Below are 15,838 nucleotides of genomic sequence, written 5' to 3'. Positions count from 1 at the left end.
GAGTCAGACACGACTGAGCAACTGAACTGAACTGAACTGATGGCAAGCCTCAGGCAAGGGAATATATGTTAGATTTGCTTCCTTACAGTCCCTCACAGGTAGACAGCTCAGGTTATCTCCCAAAAGCAGTCCATTATGAATGCTACAATAACAAAAGTGGCAAGATGAGGGTTAAAATCACAGAAGCTGATCCAGCGTAAATTCAAAATTAACTCTTTCTGGTTACAATGCCCACGGAAATATGAGCCCCATATATATGATAAAGGGTTAATTTTCAAAGTATGTAAGGAGCTCGTACAACATAATAGAAACAAATTTAAGAACCTTAATTTTAAATAGGTAAGGGACTTCAATAGAGCTTTCTTTAAAGAAGATATATATATATATAACCACAGGTACATGAAAAGGAGTTTAATATCATTGCTAATCATCAGGGAAATGCAAATCAAAACCACAATGATGTATCACTTCACACCTGAAAAATGACTATAATCAAAAAAGCAAAATAGCAAATGTTGGTGAGATTATTTATGGAGGAAAAAAGAACCCTTGTACCTGGCAGTGGAGGGCACAATGGTGTGACCATTATGAAGAATATGAAGGTCACTCAGAAAGTTAAAAACAGAAAGAACAGAACTACCATAGGTTTCACCCATTCTACATCTAAATCATTGACCCAAAATAATTGAAATCAAAGTCTCAAAGACACATTAGCACTCCCAAGTTCACTGCAGCAGTACTCACAGTAGCCAAAGTGTGGTAACAACCTTAATGTCCATCAACAGATGAGTGGATAAGTAAACTGTAGTATATACATACAAAGGATTATTATTCCTTCTTGAAAAGAAGGAAATCCTGTCCTATGACACAACATGAACTCACCTGGAAGACATTATGCCAAGAGAAATAAGCCAGAAACAGACGGACAAGTACCACATGAATCCCCTTATATGAGGTATCGAAAAGAGTCAAGCTCATGGAATGAAGAATAGAATAGTAGTTGTCAGGATCTGGAGGATGGAGGCATGGAGTAAAAGGGTGTTGCTTATCATTGAAAAAGACTCTGATGCTGGGAGGGATTGGGGGCAGGAGGAGAAGGGGACGGCAGAGGATGAGATGGCTGGATGGCATCACTGACTCGATGGACGTGAGTCTGAGTGAACTCCGGGAGTGGGTGATGGACAGGGAGGCCTGGCGTGCTGCGATTCATGGGGTCGCAAAGAGTCGGAGACGACTGAGCGACTGAACTGAACTGAATCAATAGGTATTGTGAAATGAAAATCTCTACTGCCAAATCAATAAACAAGAAATGTCTTACGTTGAGATCTTTAATCCATTTTGAGTTTATTTTTGTGTATAGTGTTAGAAAGTGTTCTAGTTTCATTCTTTTACAAGTGGTTGACCAGTTTTCCTAGCACCACTTGTTAAAGAGATTGTCTTTAATCCATTGTATATTCTTGCCTCCTTTGTCAAAGATAAGGTGTCCATATGTGCGTGGATTTATCTCTGGGCTTTCTATTTTGTTCCATTGATCTATATTTCTGTCTTTGTGCCAGTACCATACTGTCTTGATAACTGTGGCTTTGTAATAGAGCCAGAAGTCTGGTAGGTTGATTCCTCCAGTTCCATTCTTCTTTCTCAAGATAGCTTTGGCTATTCGAGGTTTTTTGTATTTCCATACAAATTGTGAAATTATTTGTTCTAGCTCTGTGAAGAATACCGTTGGTAGCTTGATAGGGATTGCATTGAATCTATAAATTGCTTTGGGTAGTATCGATGCATGATACTGGATGCTTGGGGCTGGTGCACTGGGACGACCCAGAGGGAGGGTATGGGGAGGGAGGAGGGAGGAGGGTTCAGGATGGGGAACACAGGTATACCTGTGGCGGATTCATTTCGATATTTGGCAAAACTAATACAATATTGTAAAGTTTAAAAATAAAATAAAATTTAAAAAAAAGAAAAAGAAAAAGAAATGTCATAGCCATCAGCGATTTCTGGCCTCCAAATGTGAATGCGGGCTCCCAAAGCTCAATCCTGCAGATGCTGCCACCTGCCATGGTGATTGCTGAGGAGCTGGGGGAACACAAGGAGCAGCCATCTGGCACAGCTGCCACTGCTTAAGGTGAACAAGGAAATAGGATTTGGCCCACATAGCTGAGGTACATATGAAAACAATGAATTCAGTGAGCCCAGAGGCTTGAATCTTCCCATACATCCAATGCTAAATTGCTTATTTGATACCTGATCTTTGATGTTCAGTCTGCCTGCTCCCTTTGCTGTAAATTTGTATGCAGCCTGACTCCCACTCCATGTTCCAAGGGGAACACTTTTCTCAGAGCTACTGAGATGCTGTCTCCTGGGCTTGGAGTCCTAAACTTTCCCACCAGATAAAATAAAAGTCTCCTTTCAGGTTGTGACTATATATTTTAGTTGACAGTATAAAATTTCAGTCCTGAAAGGTATCTCAGTTCTCGAGATCAGCTCACACCATCAAGCCTATGTATAACAACACTGTATTATATACTTAAAATACTGTTCAGAGAATACACCTCATGTTAGGTGTTCCTAACACAATAAAACTTAAAAAAAAATGTAAATTGATGCAGCTACTATGGAGAACAGTACAGAGATTCATGTAAAAACTAGGAGCAAAACTACCAAATGGCCCAGTAGTTGCCCTGAGAAAACCGTGATTCAAAAGGTCATGTGTACCTAGTGTTCATTGCAGTGCTATTTACAATAGCCAGGACATGGAAGCAACCTAGATGTCAATCAACAGAGGAGTGGATGAAGGTATTGTGGCACATACATATAATGAAAAATAACTCAACCAATAAAAAGGAACAAATCTAAGTCAGTTGAATGGAGGTGGACAAATCTAGAGCCTTTTACACACAGTGAGGTATTTCAGGAAGAGAAAAACAAAATTGTGTATTAACAGATATGTATGGAATCCAGAAAAATAGCCCTGATGGACCTCTTTCAAGGGCAGGAATAGAAATGTCGATGTAGAAAACAAACTTGTGTGCACATGAGGGAAGGAGAGGGTGGAACGAATTGAGAGAGTAGCGCTGAAATACAGGCATTGCCCTGTGCAAAACAGATGACGATGGAAAGCTGTTTTATAGCTCAGGGAGTTCAGCCTCATGTTCTGTGACAACCTAGAGGGGAAGGATAGGGGGCAGTGGGGTGGACATAAGGCTCACGGTGGAGGAGATGTATGTGTACTAGGAGCTGATCCACATTGTTGCATGGTAGAAACCAACAGAACACAGTAAAGCAATTATCTTCCAATTAAAAATAAAATTAAAAATTATATATGTCAGCTCTAAAGGTAGAAAAACTAATAATTATGAATAACTACTCAAAATAACTGATCAATAATGTCAAAGATGCTCCAGATCTCATAAAGAATACCATCATGTTGACTAAGGTCTCCCTCGCTAAGACCCCTGCCCTGCTCCTCTCTTTCTTCTAGCTGTTATGACTCCTAGCTAGAAGGTCAGTTGGAAGGCACTTGAAGAATCCACATCTTTTTACTAATAACAGAGGTCTTCCTTCTCCACTGCCTGAGGGAAGATTTCAAGCATGTGCTCTTGCTTGAAAGAAGACCGTGTAGCATCTGCTGTGTTTCTATCTTGACTGGGCTGATGTAGTTCAGAAAAAGATCATTGGCATAACCTGGGTGTTTGAAGAGGTAGGAACTTCTTTAGACTGAGTCCTGCTCCTGATCTCTTTCTCAGTCTCTCAGAGAACCAAGATGAGGACCGCTGTTCCTGCCCAGTCCTCTGAGATTGCACAATGCAGTAACCAGGATCACCATTAGGAAACAGACGCCCTTCAGGAATCCTGGAAGGAACAGCAATGTCTTGGGATGGATTAGGTGCTTTCACAACAGTCTTTTCATGATGAAGTCTTAGGAACTAGGTGGTACCTGCTGGAATTATCTAGGGAATATGTGACTTAGTTTTACCAACATAATTTTATACTTGCTTATCTTTCTCCATGAATTACTAATGGATTCCAATATATTTTTACCAATAAATTCTGTGGCTTGTCACTTATGCTTGGTAAGTTGAAGGAGGATTAGTCTTTCTTAAGAAAAAGGTGCTTAATGAGGTTGCGGACTTAGAAAGAGGGATAATTAGTTCTTGATAACAGAGAAAGTGACTCAAGGACAAATGGTCCTCATTCTTTCCAACTAATGGATATTTTTTTCATATAATGGATATTTTCCATTTTACAAATGGACATTTGTACTAAACCGAATCTCTGAATCTCTCTGAAAATCATGTAATATCTACATGAGAGTTTGCTAGATTTTACTTAGAAATTAGTAACAGCGGTTATCTAGGAGAGAAGCTGACTGTCTGGGGAATGAGTGGAAGAGAGGCTAAGTAAGCCATGATGCAGAGGAGAAATCATCAGCAAATATGCATGCTTGAAGACTTAAAGAGCAGTGCCTCTAAAATTCCAAAGGAAAATATTTTTGAACCTACAATGGTACATGTAGCCAAACTATTAGTCAATTATGAATAAAATAACATAATTTCCACAAATATATTTTCTAATAGCTTCTTGAGGTTTTGCTCCAACAAAGCAAAGGTAAAAACTCAAATTGAAAAAGACTCAAAATGCAAAAGAAAAAAAAAAAAAAAAAAGCTATGGACATAATTGAGAGTAACAAGAGAATGAAAGCCCTAGGGTGACAAGTGTTGGGGAAACCTACAGATCAACAAGATTCTACTGAGACACTTTGTCAAGGATACCAGAAATTATATTTCCATTTGGAAACTCTATTTAATATAAGGACGGAAAGAATTATGGGCCAGTTAATTTGAAGCTATACAGAAGTCAATACTGTGGTGGTAATTGATTATCTATCTACTCTCTGGAAAGGAAAAAAAATGTATGTGTAGACATAGCTATTCACAGCATAAAACTACACATACTACATATTCATTACATTGAACTTTTAAAAAATTTATTTATTTTTAGTTGGAGGGTCATTGCTTTACAGTGTTGTGCTGGCTTCATACAGTAACATCAATCAGCCGCAGGTATCCATATGTCTCCCCCCTCTTTGACCTCCCCGCCCCCTCCCACGCCATCCCATGTTTGTCATCGAGCACTAGGTTGCCTTCCTTGTGTCATACAGCAAATTCCTGCTTTCTTTCTATTTTCGGTGTGGCAATGTATGTTTCCATGTTCCTCTCTCTATTCATCCCATCCTCTCCTTTCCCCACTGTGACAAGTCTGTTCTCTATGTCTGCATCTCTCTTGCTACCTTGCAACTAGGTTCATCCATGTCATTTTTCTAGATTCCATATATATGCATCAAGGTACGATATTTGTTTTTCTCTTTCAGACTTGCTTCACTCTGTATAACAGGCTCTAGGTTGATCCACCTCGCAGCATTGACTTAAATTTGTTCCTTTTAATGCTGAGTAATATTTCATTGTATACATGTACCTCAACTTCCTTATCCATTCATCTAGTTTGCTTCCATGTCCTGACTACTGTCAATATTGCTGCAATGAATATTGGGACACATGTGTCCCTTTCAGTTATGGTTTCCTCAGAGTATATGCCCAGTAGTGGGATTGCTGGGTCATTTGGTAGTTTTATTCCCTAGTTTCTTAAGGAATCTCGATACTGTTCTCCATAATGACTGTATCATGTTACTTTCCCACCAACAGTGCAAGAAGGTTCCCATTTCCCTTTTCTCTTTTAAGGCTGAGCTCTGAAGAATTGATGCTTTTGAACTGTGGTGTTGGAGAAGACTCTTTAGAGTCCTGTGGACTGCAAGGAGATCCAACCAGTCAATGCCAAAGGAAATCTACCCTGAATATTCACTGGAAGGACTGATGCTGAAGCTGAAACTCCATTATTTTGGCCACCTGAAGCAAAGAGCCAACTCAATGGAAAACACCCTAATGCTAGGAAAAATTGAAGGCAGGAGGAGAAGGGGTCAACAGAAGATGAGATGGTTAGATAGAACCACCAATTCAATGGACATGAGTTTCTGCAAACTGCAGACAATAGTGAAGGACTGAGAAGCCTGGCCTGTGGCAGTCCACTGAGTTGCAAAGTGTGGGACATCGCTTAATGACTGAACCACAACAATGTCAAAGAGTCTTCTTTCTATGTTTTCCTCTAAGAGTTTTAGGGTTTATGGTCTTACATTTAGATCTTTAATCCATTTTGAGTTTCTCTTTGTGTATGGTGTTATCTTTGTGTATAGGCTCCCCTGGTAGCTCAGATGGTAAAGTGTCTGCCTGCAATGTGGAAGACCCAGGTTCAATCCTTGGGGTGGGAAGATCCCCTGGAGAAGGAAATGGCAGCCCACTCCGGTACTCTGGCCTGGAAAATTCCTTGGATGGAGGAGCCTGGAAGGCTACAGTCCATGGGGTAGCAAAGAGACAGACATGATTGAGCGACTTCACTTTCACTTTTCACTTTCATGCATTGGAAAACAAATGGCAACCCACTCAGTTTTCTTGCCTGGAGAATCCCAGCGATGGGGGAGCCTGGTGGGCGGCCGTCTATGGGGTTGCACAGAGTCAAACACGACGCGACTTCATTTCGTATGGTATTAGGGAGTTTTCTAATTTCAATCTTTTACATATAGCTGGCTAGCTTTCCCAGCACCACTTATTGAAGAGACTATCTTTTCTCCTATGCATATTCTTGCCTCCTTGGTCAAACATAAGGTGTCCATAGGTGTATGGATTTATCTGGGCTTCTATCTTGTTCCTTTGGTCTATACTTCCAGCTTTGTACCAGTACCATACTGGCTTGATGACTGTAGATTTGCAATAATACACATTTTTAAATTAATCTCAGTTATTAACATTTTAAATCACTTTCTCAAATCCAGACAATCCACCAACAATTAATCAAGTCCTGATTTGTAGCATTGTCCAACAATTGTCCCTCATAAGCTTGAAAGAACACACAACTTGCAGTGCCAGCAGACTGTAAATTCCCAAAAGAATGAGGAAAAGAGGAACAGGAAGAAGAGACAAAGAAGATAGAGGAACAGAAGAAGGGGAGGGCAAGGAGTGGGAAGAGGAGACAACTTAAGATGACAAAGCAAAAATCTAATACAGGAAAGACATAGGCTAAATATACTGCAAACTATAAGATTATCACAACTGTAAGGAGAACAGTACTGCTTCTTTAAGTGGCATAGGGGCCAAGGCATTAAATTCATAGATTAAAAAGTAACCACACTGACAAGGTATGCTCATGGGCTGAGCAGTTCTGATGCACTCACAGTAACATCTGATCCTCATTGTACTTTCTGTGCGCTGACACAGTTCTAAGTGCTTTATATATACGTATAAATGTAAGGCTCCCAAGCTAACCTATAAAATGAGTACTATTATTATTTCCACTTTTAAAGTGAAGAAAATGAGACCTTAAAATGAGACACAGAGACCTTAAGCGAATTACCCAAGATCATACAGTTGTTAAGCAGCAGAACCATGGGGTGAACTCAGAAAGGCTGGCTATAGGATCTGTGATCTCAGAAACATGACTGTGGTCATTTCTAGTGGAGAAGGTATGGGATGCAAATTAATTAGGAAACATGTGTCTTTTGAAGGGTTGGTATTGTTCTTTTTCTTATCTTCATGTTTCTTGACAGTAAAGAGATCAATCTCTAATTATCCACTTCATAGAGGAAAGGTTTATGAACTTTCTGATTATGTTGATCATGTTCTCCTAAAATCAAACAAAATTTTATTTTTGGTTTTCTTTTTTCTTGTTTTTCTTCAAGACAAAATTGGGGAGGGAATCATGTCAATAATATTAGGCCAGAGCCCTGTTCAAGAGTACAAAGTCAACCCTCCTAAAAATAAAATCACTTCTTCTTAGTGTTGGAAGCACAACAACAGTAAAATTCTCTATGCATTTTTTACCTATAAGGTGATGGAAATTAATGGAGTCAACTTCCCTCTAATATAAGAACATTGTTACTAACAGACCTGCTTTTCATACAGTCATTCTCATGAAATACATTATTTTTTTGTCAAGGAATTAATATATTCCTCAGCCCTTTTAACCATTTTCAAAAAAATGTCTTCAAAAGATCATATGTACTTTCAGTTAAAAAAAAACAGACGTGATAGTAGAGAATTACATAGAAAGTTGAGACTCTGAACTTCAGCATAGTATGGCTAGAAAACTGTGAATAAATTATCAAAATGTTTGATACATCTTTCAGATCCAATGTCTTCAACCCCATTTGGAGACATTGTCTCTCTGATGACTGTTCTCCCTGCAGTTACTCTGCCCTGCCTCAGCACTCACCATGTGCTCTCACTGGTACAGTGTACCCCAGATACTCAAGGCTTACTCATCTCTTCACTCAGGTCTTTGCCCTAAAAGCCACTTTGGAAGAGCTTTTCTACACAGTCTCTAACATTCCCCCTGCATCACTATTATTTGCCTTGTATGTGCACGTGTGTGAGTGTGTGTGCTTGTACAAAATCCCTTCAAGAGTTTTGATGGAAAAAGGACTTTTGGCAGCATCCTCATGTCCCTAGCACATAAGAGACTGCCTGGCATGTGTTAATAATTGGGAAACATTTGTGAATAAATTAATTTGTATGAGTACATGGAGTTGAATAGATTCTTGCTTACTGGTTTTACAATTAAGGAACCTGAGACTGAGAGAATTCAATTCTTTTCAGGGTCTTCAAGGTAGAAAAAGATAGAAACAAATCAGAAGACAATGAAGGAATTCTTTGATGGATCCAGTCCAAAAGATATATTTCAGAAAAAGCTGAACTCAATGATGGAAAGTCTAATTCTGATAAACCAAAGGGACTGAAGAGGAACACTCAGAACAATACTTGTAGTTGACAGAAGAGATGAAATACACTATATGCAAAAAGAAAGAAAGAAATACATAATGGGCTATGAATATGCTTTATTGGAGAAGCAAAGGAATAGACCCACTAATTGCTCATGGGGTAGAGATCACAATGAGGATACAGACAGGCACATGGCACAGAGAGTACCAGCGATAACCCTGCTGCTCTTCTTCCAACAATGTGGTGTCAACTTCAGGAAGCAAGCCTTTTCTCTGTCTGCTGTCAGTTGAGGAGGGAGATTAAGGAAGATGGAATCTGTCACCGTGGCGGATGGGAGGACAGTGGAAGAGCCTGGGCCTTGTTTCTTGGTCCAGATGAAATCTGGTGCTGTTACTTCCACTTGGGTGGACACTTGTGCTCACATGGTGGGCATGGTGGCACAGGAGGGCATTTCTTCTGGCCCAGTGGAGGTGGGCATGGATGGGGTGGGCAAGGCTCTTGGCACTTGGGTGGGCACACTATTGGAGGTGGATGGCAGGGCTCCTTGCACTGATGGTGATGCTGATGCGGATGCGGATGCGGATGCAGATGGTGAGACATCCTTCCTGGGTCTCAAGGAATCTGAAATACAAACAGACAGCATTGTTCTTAACAGAAAGTCCTATTCTTCATTAATAGGGAGCCCTCTTCTACCACTTTCCAAAGAAAAAATTACTTACACAAGTGCTGTGTGAATACAAGCACACTCTGAAGAATAATAATCAGGATGTGAAACTTGTAGCCTCTTTCAAAACACATCTCTACTAATTTCTCCCTTGAGGTTCTGGTTGATGGTCTAACTGACTTGACTGTTGGCTTCCAAGGAGAAACGCAAAGGCCCACATGCACTCAGTGGAACTGCAGGCTGAGAAGACTTCATTTGCAATGAATGCAGGGTGCACTGAGACACGGCATCTCATCTCCCTGACTCTCCCTAGGTTAAGATTGTGCCGCTGACTCCATTTTTCTTGACACATTTAAGAGCATAAAGATGTCAAGAAGAAGTAATGAAAACTACCCCTAAATTCTCATTATCTTCTTATTCCCATAGAGAGCACTAATTTGTTAAAATACAGACACTTCTACCCTAAGATTATACCCTACCACACGAGTGCTAAAAACATCTAAAATTGTACTCACCAGAGCCTCCAAAGAAGACCTATGAGTGAGTTACACGAAGATAGCAGTATGGTGGTAGAGACTCCTTTTATAAGGACCAGGCAGCTCCACCCAGAGGGAATATCCCAGATCTGGCATGATGCACTTGTTTCCTACCCCAAATACCATGTGCTTGCAATCTCAAAAACAAATTGTCGCACTCACGCTGATATCACAAAGCTCCATTGCCATGGACTTCCTCACCCTTCACTGAGGCAGTGCAGAGTGAGTCACTCAATACATTGTCTCAAAGCCCCAGCCAGTATCATGCACCAGTTAGGAAATGCATCAGTTAGAAAATATGAGGAATTTTTTGACAATGGTTCTGCTCCTCCATGGTTAAGATTGTGCTTACCACATTCCCCAGCTCCCTACACATCTGGTATGGAAAACTTACTACCCCATTCCATTTCACCTTCAACACCCAGGTTTGTCTCCCTCAATGGTCATGACTAGGGTTTACTAAATGCACATATCTTAACCCCCACCCACAGTTTTTCTAAATTCCCCTTATACCACATTCTACTGATCTCTGGGCTTTTCTTGACAATTAAAAGACTTAACCATGGCCACAAAGTCTATCATGATTTTCCAGTACTAACAGTCTCATTTCAGCTGTGTTTTCACATGGCTCCATAATGGACTTGAACAGGACAACATGATCCCTCAGGTTTCTCAGCCATAAGCTCATAGACTGGGGCCACTTCATGAAACTCTACTTTTGCTGCCCCTTGACCATGAGTCATTTGTAGTCTCGTGTTGTTTGATGCTGTGCAGTTGCTCATTCGGGTCCATCTCTTTGCCACCCCATGAACTGCAGCATGCCAGACTTGCTTGTCCTTCAGTATCTCCCAGAGTTTGCTCAAACTCATGTCCATTGACTCAGTGATGGTTGGACATTTTCATCCAACCACTTCATCCTCTGTCGTCCCCTTCTCCTCCTGCCTTCAATATTTCCCAACATCAACGTCTTTTCCAAGGAGTTGGCTCTTCACATCAGGAGGCCAAAATATTGGAGCTTCAGCTTCAATATCAGTCCTTCCAATGAATATTCAGAGTTGATTTCCTTTAGGATTGACTGGTTTGCTCTCCTTGGTGTCCAAGGGGCTCTCATGTGTCTTCTCCAGCACCACAGTTCAAAAGCCTCAGTTCTTCAGTGCTCAGCCTTCTTTTTGGTCCAACTCTGACATCCATACATGACCACTGGAAAAACCATAACTTTGAGTATAAGGACCTTTGTCAGCAAAGTGATGTCTCTGCTTTTTGATACACTGTCTAGGTTTGGTATAGTTTTCTTCCCATGAGCAAGCATCTTTTAATTTCATGAATGCAGTCTCAGTCCTCAGTGATTTTGGATCTCAACAAAATAAAGTCTTTCACTGTGTTCTTTTTTCCCCCATCTATTTCCCATGAAGTGATGGGATCGAATGCTATGATCTTAGGTTTTTGAATGTGGAGTTTGAAGCCAACTTTTTCACTCTCCTCTTTCACTTTCATCAAGCGGATCTTTAGTTCATCTTTGCTTTCTGTCCTAAGGGTGGCGTCATCTTCATACTTGAGGTTATTGATATTTCTCCAGCAATCTTGATTCCAATTTGTGCTTCATCCAGCCCAGAATTTTGCATCATGTACTCTGCATATAAGTTAAATAAGCGGGGCGACAATATACTGCCTTTACTTACTCCTTTCCCTATTTTGAACCAGTTCATTTTTCCATGTCTGGTTCTTACTGTTGCTTGTTGGTCTGCTGCTTCTCGGTCTGCTCGAAACCCTAATTCTTCTCATCTCTTTATCTTCAAAATTGTCTCAATATCTGGACTGTTCCACTTAGAAGTTTTTCCATTCAGTTTATTTCAGTTCAGTTCAGTCACTCAGTCGTGTATGACTCTTTGCTACCCCATGAATTGCAGCACGCCAGGCCTCCCTGTCCATCACCAACACCCGGAGTTCACCCAAACACATGTGCATTGAGTCGGTGATGCCATCCAGACATTTCATCCTCCGTTGTCCCCTTTGCCTCCTGCTGCCAATCCCTCCCAGCATCAGAGTCTTCTCCAATGAGTCAACTCTTCGCATGAGGTGGCCAAAGTACTGGAGTTTCAGCTTCAGCATCAGTCCTTCTAATGAACACCCAGGACTGATCTCCTTTAGGATGGACTGGTTGGATCTCCTTGCAGTCCAAGAGACTCTCAAGAGTCTTCTCCAATGCCACAGTTCAAAAGCATCAATTCTTCAGCACTCAGCTTTCTTCACAGTCCAACTCTCACATCCATGCATGACTACTCAAAAAACCATAGCCTTGACTAGATGGACCTTTGTTGGCAAAGTAATGTCTCTGCTTTTGAATATGCTGTCTAGGTTGGTCATAACTTTCCTTCCAAGGAGTAAGTGTCTTTTAATTCCATGGCTGCAGTCACCATCTACAGTGCTTTTGGAGCCCAAAAAAGTGAAGTCTGACACTGTTTCCACTGTTTCCCCATCTATTTCCCATGAAGTGATGGGACCAGATGCCATGATCTTAGTTTTCTAAATGTTGAGCTTTAAGCCAACTTTTTCACTCTCCTCTTTCATGTTCATCAAGGGGCTTTTTAGTTCCTCTTTACTTTCTGCCATAAGGGTAGTGTCATCTGCATAAATGAGGTTATTGATATTTCTCCTGACAATCTTGATTGCAGCTTGTGCTTCTTCCAGCCCAGCATTTCTCATGATGTATTCTGCATAAAAGTTCAATGAGCAGGGTGACAATATACAGCCTTGACGAACTCCTTTTCCTATTTGGAACCAGTCTGTTATTCCATGTGCAGTTCTAACTTGCTTCCTGACCTGCATACAGGATTCTCAAGAGGCAGGACTGATGCTGAGGCTGAAGCGCCCATAATTTGGCCACTTAATGTGAAGAAGTGACTTATTGAAAAAGATCTGATGCCGGGAAAGATTGAAGCAGGAGGAAAGGGAATGATAGAAGATGAGATATTTGGATGGCATCACCAACTCGATGGACATGAGTATGAGCAAGTTCTGGGAGGTGGTGATGGACAGGGAAGTCTGGGGTACTGCAGTTTCATGGGGTCGCAAAGCGTCAGACATGACTGAGTGACTGGACTGAACTGAACTGAACTGAACTGATAGTCAAGGTACTCAAGTTTTCCCCTGCAAGGCATAGTAAATATTATGAGCTGAAGTGTTACTGTCGGTCAACAAATTACACTAATAAATTATCAGTGGGTTCTATGTCACCCCTATTTTATTCATTTAAGGAAAAATACCCATGGATTGAATGGCTGAATCGATTCATGGAGGTTCATCCCCTGAGTGTACTAAGAATGTCTGAAAACACACTAAGTGTCACTTAAAATAAAGGACCTGATCGAGTCAATTGAATTAACTGCTGTAGGGGAAAGAAGTCCAAGATATTTAGGGAGTATTAGTGGGAAAGCTTCTAAATGCATATAGCCCAGACACTGAGTTCATTTTGAAGATAATGAGAGGAGAGGAATTTGGGTTTCTAGTAGACCATAAATGACTCAGATCATGGGTCTGCAGAGTTCAGATCAGTGCATAAACCTGCAAAAGTAGAGCTTCAAGAAGGGATCAGAGCTTGTGATTTATGTTCTAAGAAACTGAGGGATCACGTTGTCCTGTTCAAGTCCGTGTATGGAGCCATGTGAAAGCACATCTGACATGAGACTGCTTGCACTTAAAAATCAAGGTACATTTTGTGGCCAGGTTTAAGTCACTTATATGTCAAGAGTAGTATATGGTACAAGGCGAGTTTAGAAAAGCTGGAGGTAGGAGTTAAAATACATGCAGTTAGGAAACTCTGGTCTCTGTCATCAATGGAAAAAAAGCTGGATGCTGACACAAGAAATGGAATGGGGTAGTAAGTTTTACGTACCAATGCGTGGGGAGCTGGCAAGAGGGGGAACAACATTTCTAACTATGGAAGAATAGCACCATTCTCAAGCATTCCTCATATTTCCTATGGCGCATGACACAGGGAGAGGAAGTATGAGACAAAGTCTAAATGAATCACTCTGTAATTCCTCACTGAAGGGTGAGCAAGTCCACGGACAAGGGAACTGTGTGATATCAGTATGACTGGGGCATTGATTTTTGAGATTGCAATCATGTGGAATTTGGGATGGGAAACAAGTGCATCATGCCAGTCCTGGGGTATCCCCCCTGGGTGGAGCTGCCTGGTCCTTATAAAAAGAATCTCCATCACAGTGCTGTCATTGTCGTGACGGTCATAGGTCTTCTTTGGAGCCTCTGGTGAGTACAACTCTTAAGAGATCTTTATGGAACTTGGGTGTTGGGATTAATCCAGGGGTAGAAGTGGTGTTAATTGAAGCAATAAGAGCTCTGTATGGGAAAAAGAAGATAATGAGGATTTAGGGGTAAATTTTTGATATTTGGTCATGAATGCAATCTTAAATGTGAGGAGATAATGGAGTCAGAGGCACAGTCTTAACCTGAGAGACAGTAAGATACTGTGCTACAGCACAGCACACATTAGTTCCAAATGCACACTTCTCAGCATCCAATTCTCCTCAGAAGCCCACAGTCAGGTCAGCTTGGCCAGCAACCAAGACCTCATGGGAGAAATAAGTAGAGATTTGTTTGGGGATTGGCTACAAGTCTATTATCCAGCTTATACTTCAGAGTATGTTTGTATTCATACAACACCTTGTAGGTAATTTTGTTTGAGAAAGTGGTAGAAGCAAAGGTTAATCAGAAAAGACTAAGATCTGAGGGCAAGAGATACTAAAAATGAAGGGTGAAGTAGCTCTGAAAAAACATAAAGTCTGCATTAGGAATCCAGAAGAGTCCTTAGTGATGGGAGGGTTGTTGGCACAGCTAAATGTTCTACCAATCAGACTCATAGGTATTAAGAAAGTTGTCTGTTTGTATTTCAGATTCCTTGAGACCCAGGAAGGATGTCTCACCACCAGCATCCTCATCCCCATCCGCATCAGCATCAGCATCAGCATCACCATCAGTGCAAGGAGCCCTGCCATCCACCTCCAAAAGTGTGCCCACCCAAGTGCCATGAGCCTTGCCCACCTCATCCATGCCCACCTCCACTGAGCCAGAAGAAATGCCCTCCAGGACCACCATGCCCACCATGTGAGCAGAAGTGTCCACCCAAGTGGAAGTAATAGCACCAGATTTCATCTGGACCAAGGAACAAGATCCTGGCTCTTCCATTTCCTCCCTTTGGCCATGGGGACAGACTGCATCTTCCTTAATCTCCCTCCTCAACCGACAGCAGACAGAGGAAAGGCTTGCTGCCTGAAGCTGACACCACGTTGTTGGAAGAAGAGCAGCAGGATCATCGATTGTACTCTCTGTGCCATGTGCCCATCTGTAATCCCTGTTGTGATATCTACCCCATGAGCAATTAGTGGGTCTATTCCTTTGGTTCTCCAATAAAACATATTCATAGCCCATTATGTATTTTTCTTTCTTTTTTTTTTTTTGCATATAGTGTATTTCCTCTCTTCTGTCAGCTACATGTATTCTTCTGAGCATTCCTTTTCCTTCCCTTTGGATTATCAGAATTAGACTTTTCCATCATTGAGTTCAGCTTTGTCTGAAATATGTCTTTTGCACTGGATCCATCAAAGAATTCCTTCATTGGTTTCTGACTTGTTTCTATCTTTCTATCTTGAAGACCCTGAAAAGAATTGAATTCTCTCAGTCTCAGGTCCCTTATTTGTAAAACCCGTAGGCAAGAATCTATTCAATTCCATGTACTCATAGAAATTAATTTATTCACAAATGTTTCCCCATTATTAACACATGCCAAGCAGTCT

General features: G+C 41.1%; 2 long non-coding RNA genes across 2 annotated transcripts; one reads left to right on the top strand and one right to left on the bottom strand.

Annotated features, from left to right (window-relative positions):
* Positions 1-8,921: 8,921 nt before the first annotated feature.
* On the bottom strand, positions 8,922-10,461 carry LOC147376529 (uncharacterized). Its single transcript, XR_015161029.1, has 2 exons — positions 10,005-10,461; positions 8,922-9,446 (listed from the first exon to the last, which is right to left on the bottom strand). It is a non-coding gene; the product is annotated as an uncharacterized LOC147376529 (long non-coding RNA).
* A 3,625-nt stretch (positions 10,462-14,086) lies between these two features.
* LOC147376528 (uncharacterized) lies at positions 14,087-15,472 on the top strand. Its single transcript, XR_015161026.1, has 2 exons — positions 14,087-14,294; positions 14,939-15,472. It is a non-coding gene; the product is annotated as an uncharacterized LOC147376528 (long non-coding RNA).
* Positions 15,473-15,838: the final 366 nt, after the last annotated feature.

Source organism: Bos grunniens, chromosome 3, assembly GCF_055505025.1.
Source record: "Bos grunniens cultivar Pamir isolate PY7600 chromosome 3, Bosgru_T2T1.0, whole genome shotgun sequence".
NCBI lineage: Eukaryota > Metazoa > Chordata > Mammalia > Artiodactyla > Bovidae > Bos > Bos grunniens.
The sequence above is the reverse complement of the archived record's forward strand: the minus strand, read 5'-3'. Positions and strand labels throughout refer to the sequence as shown.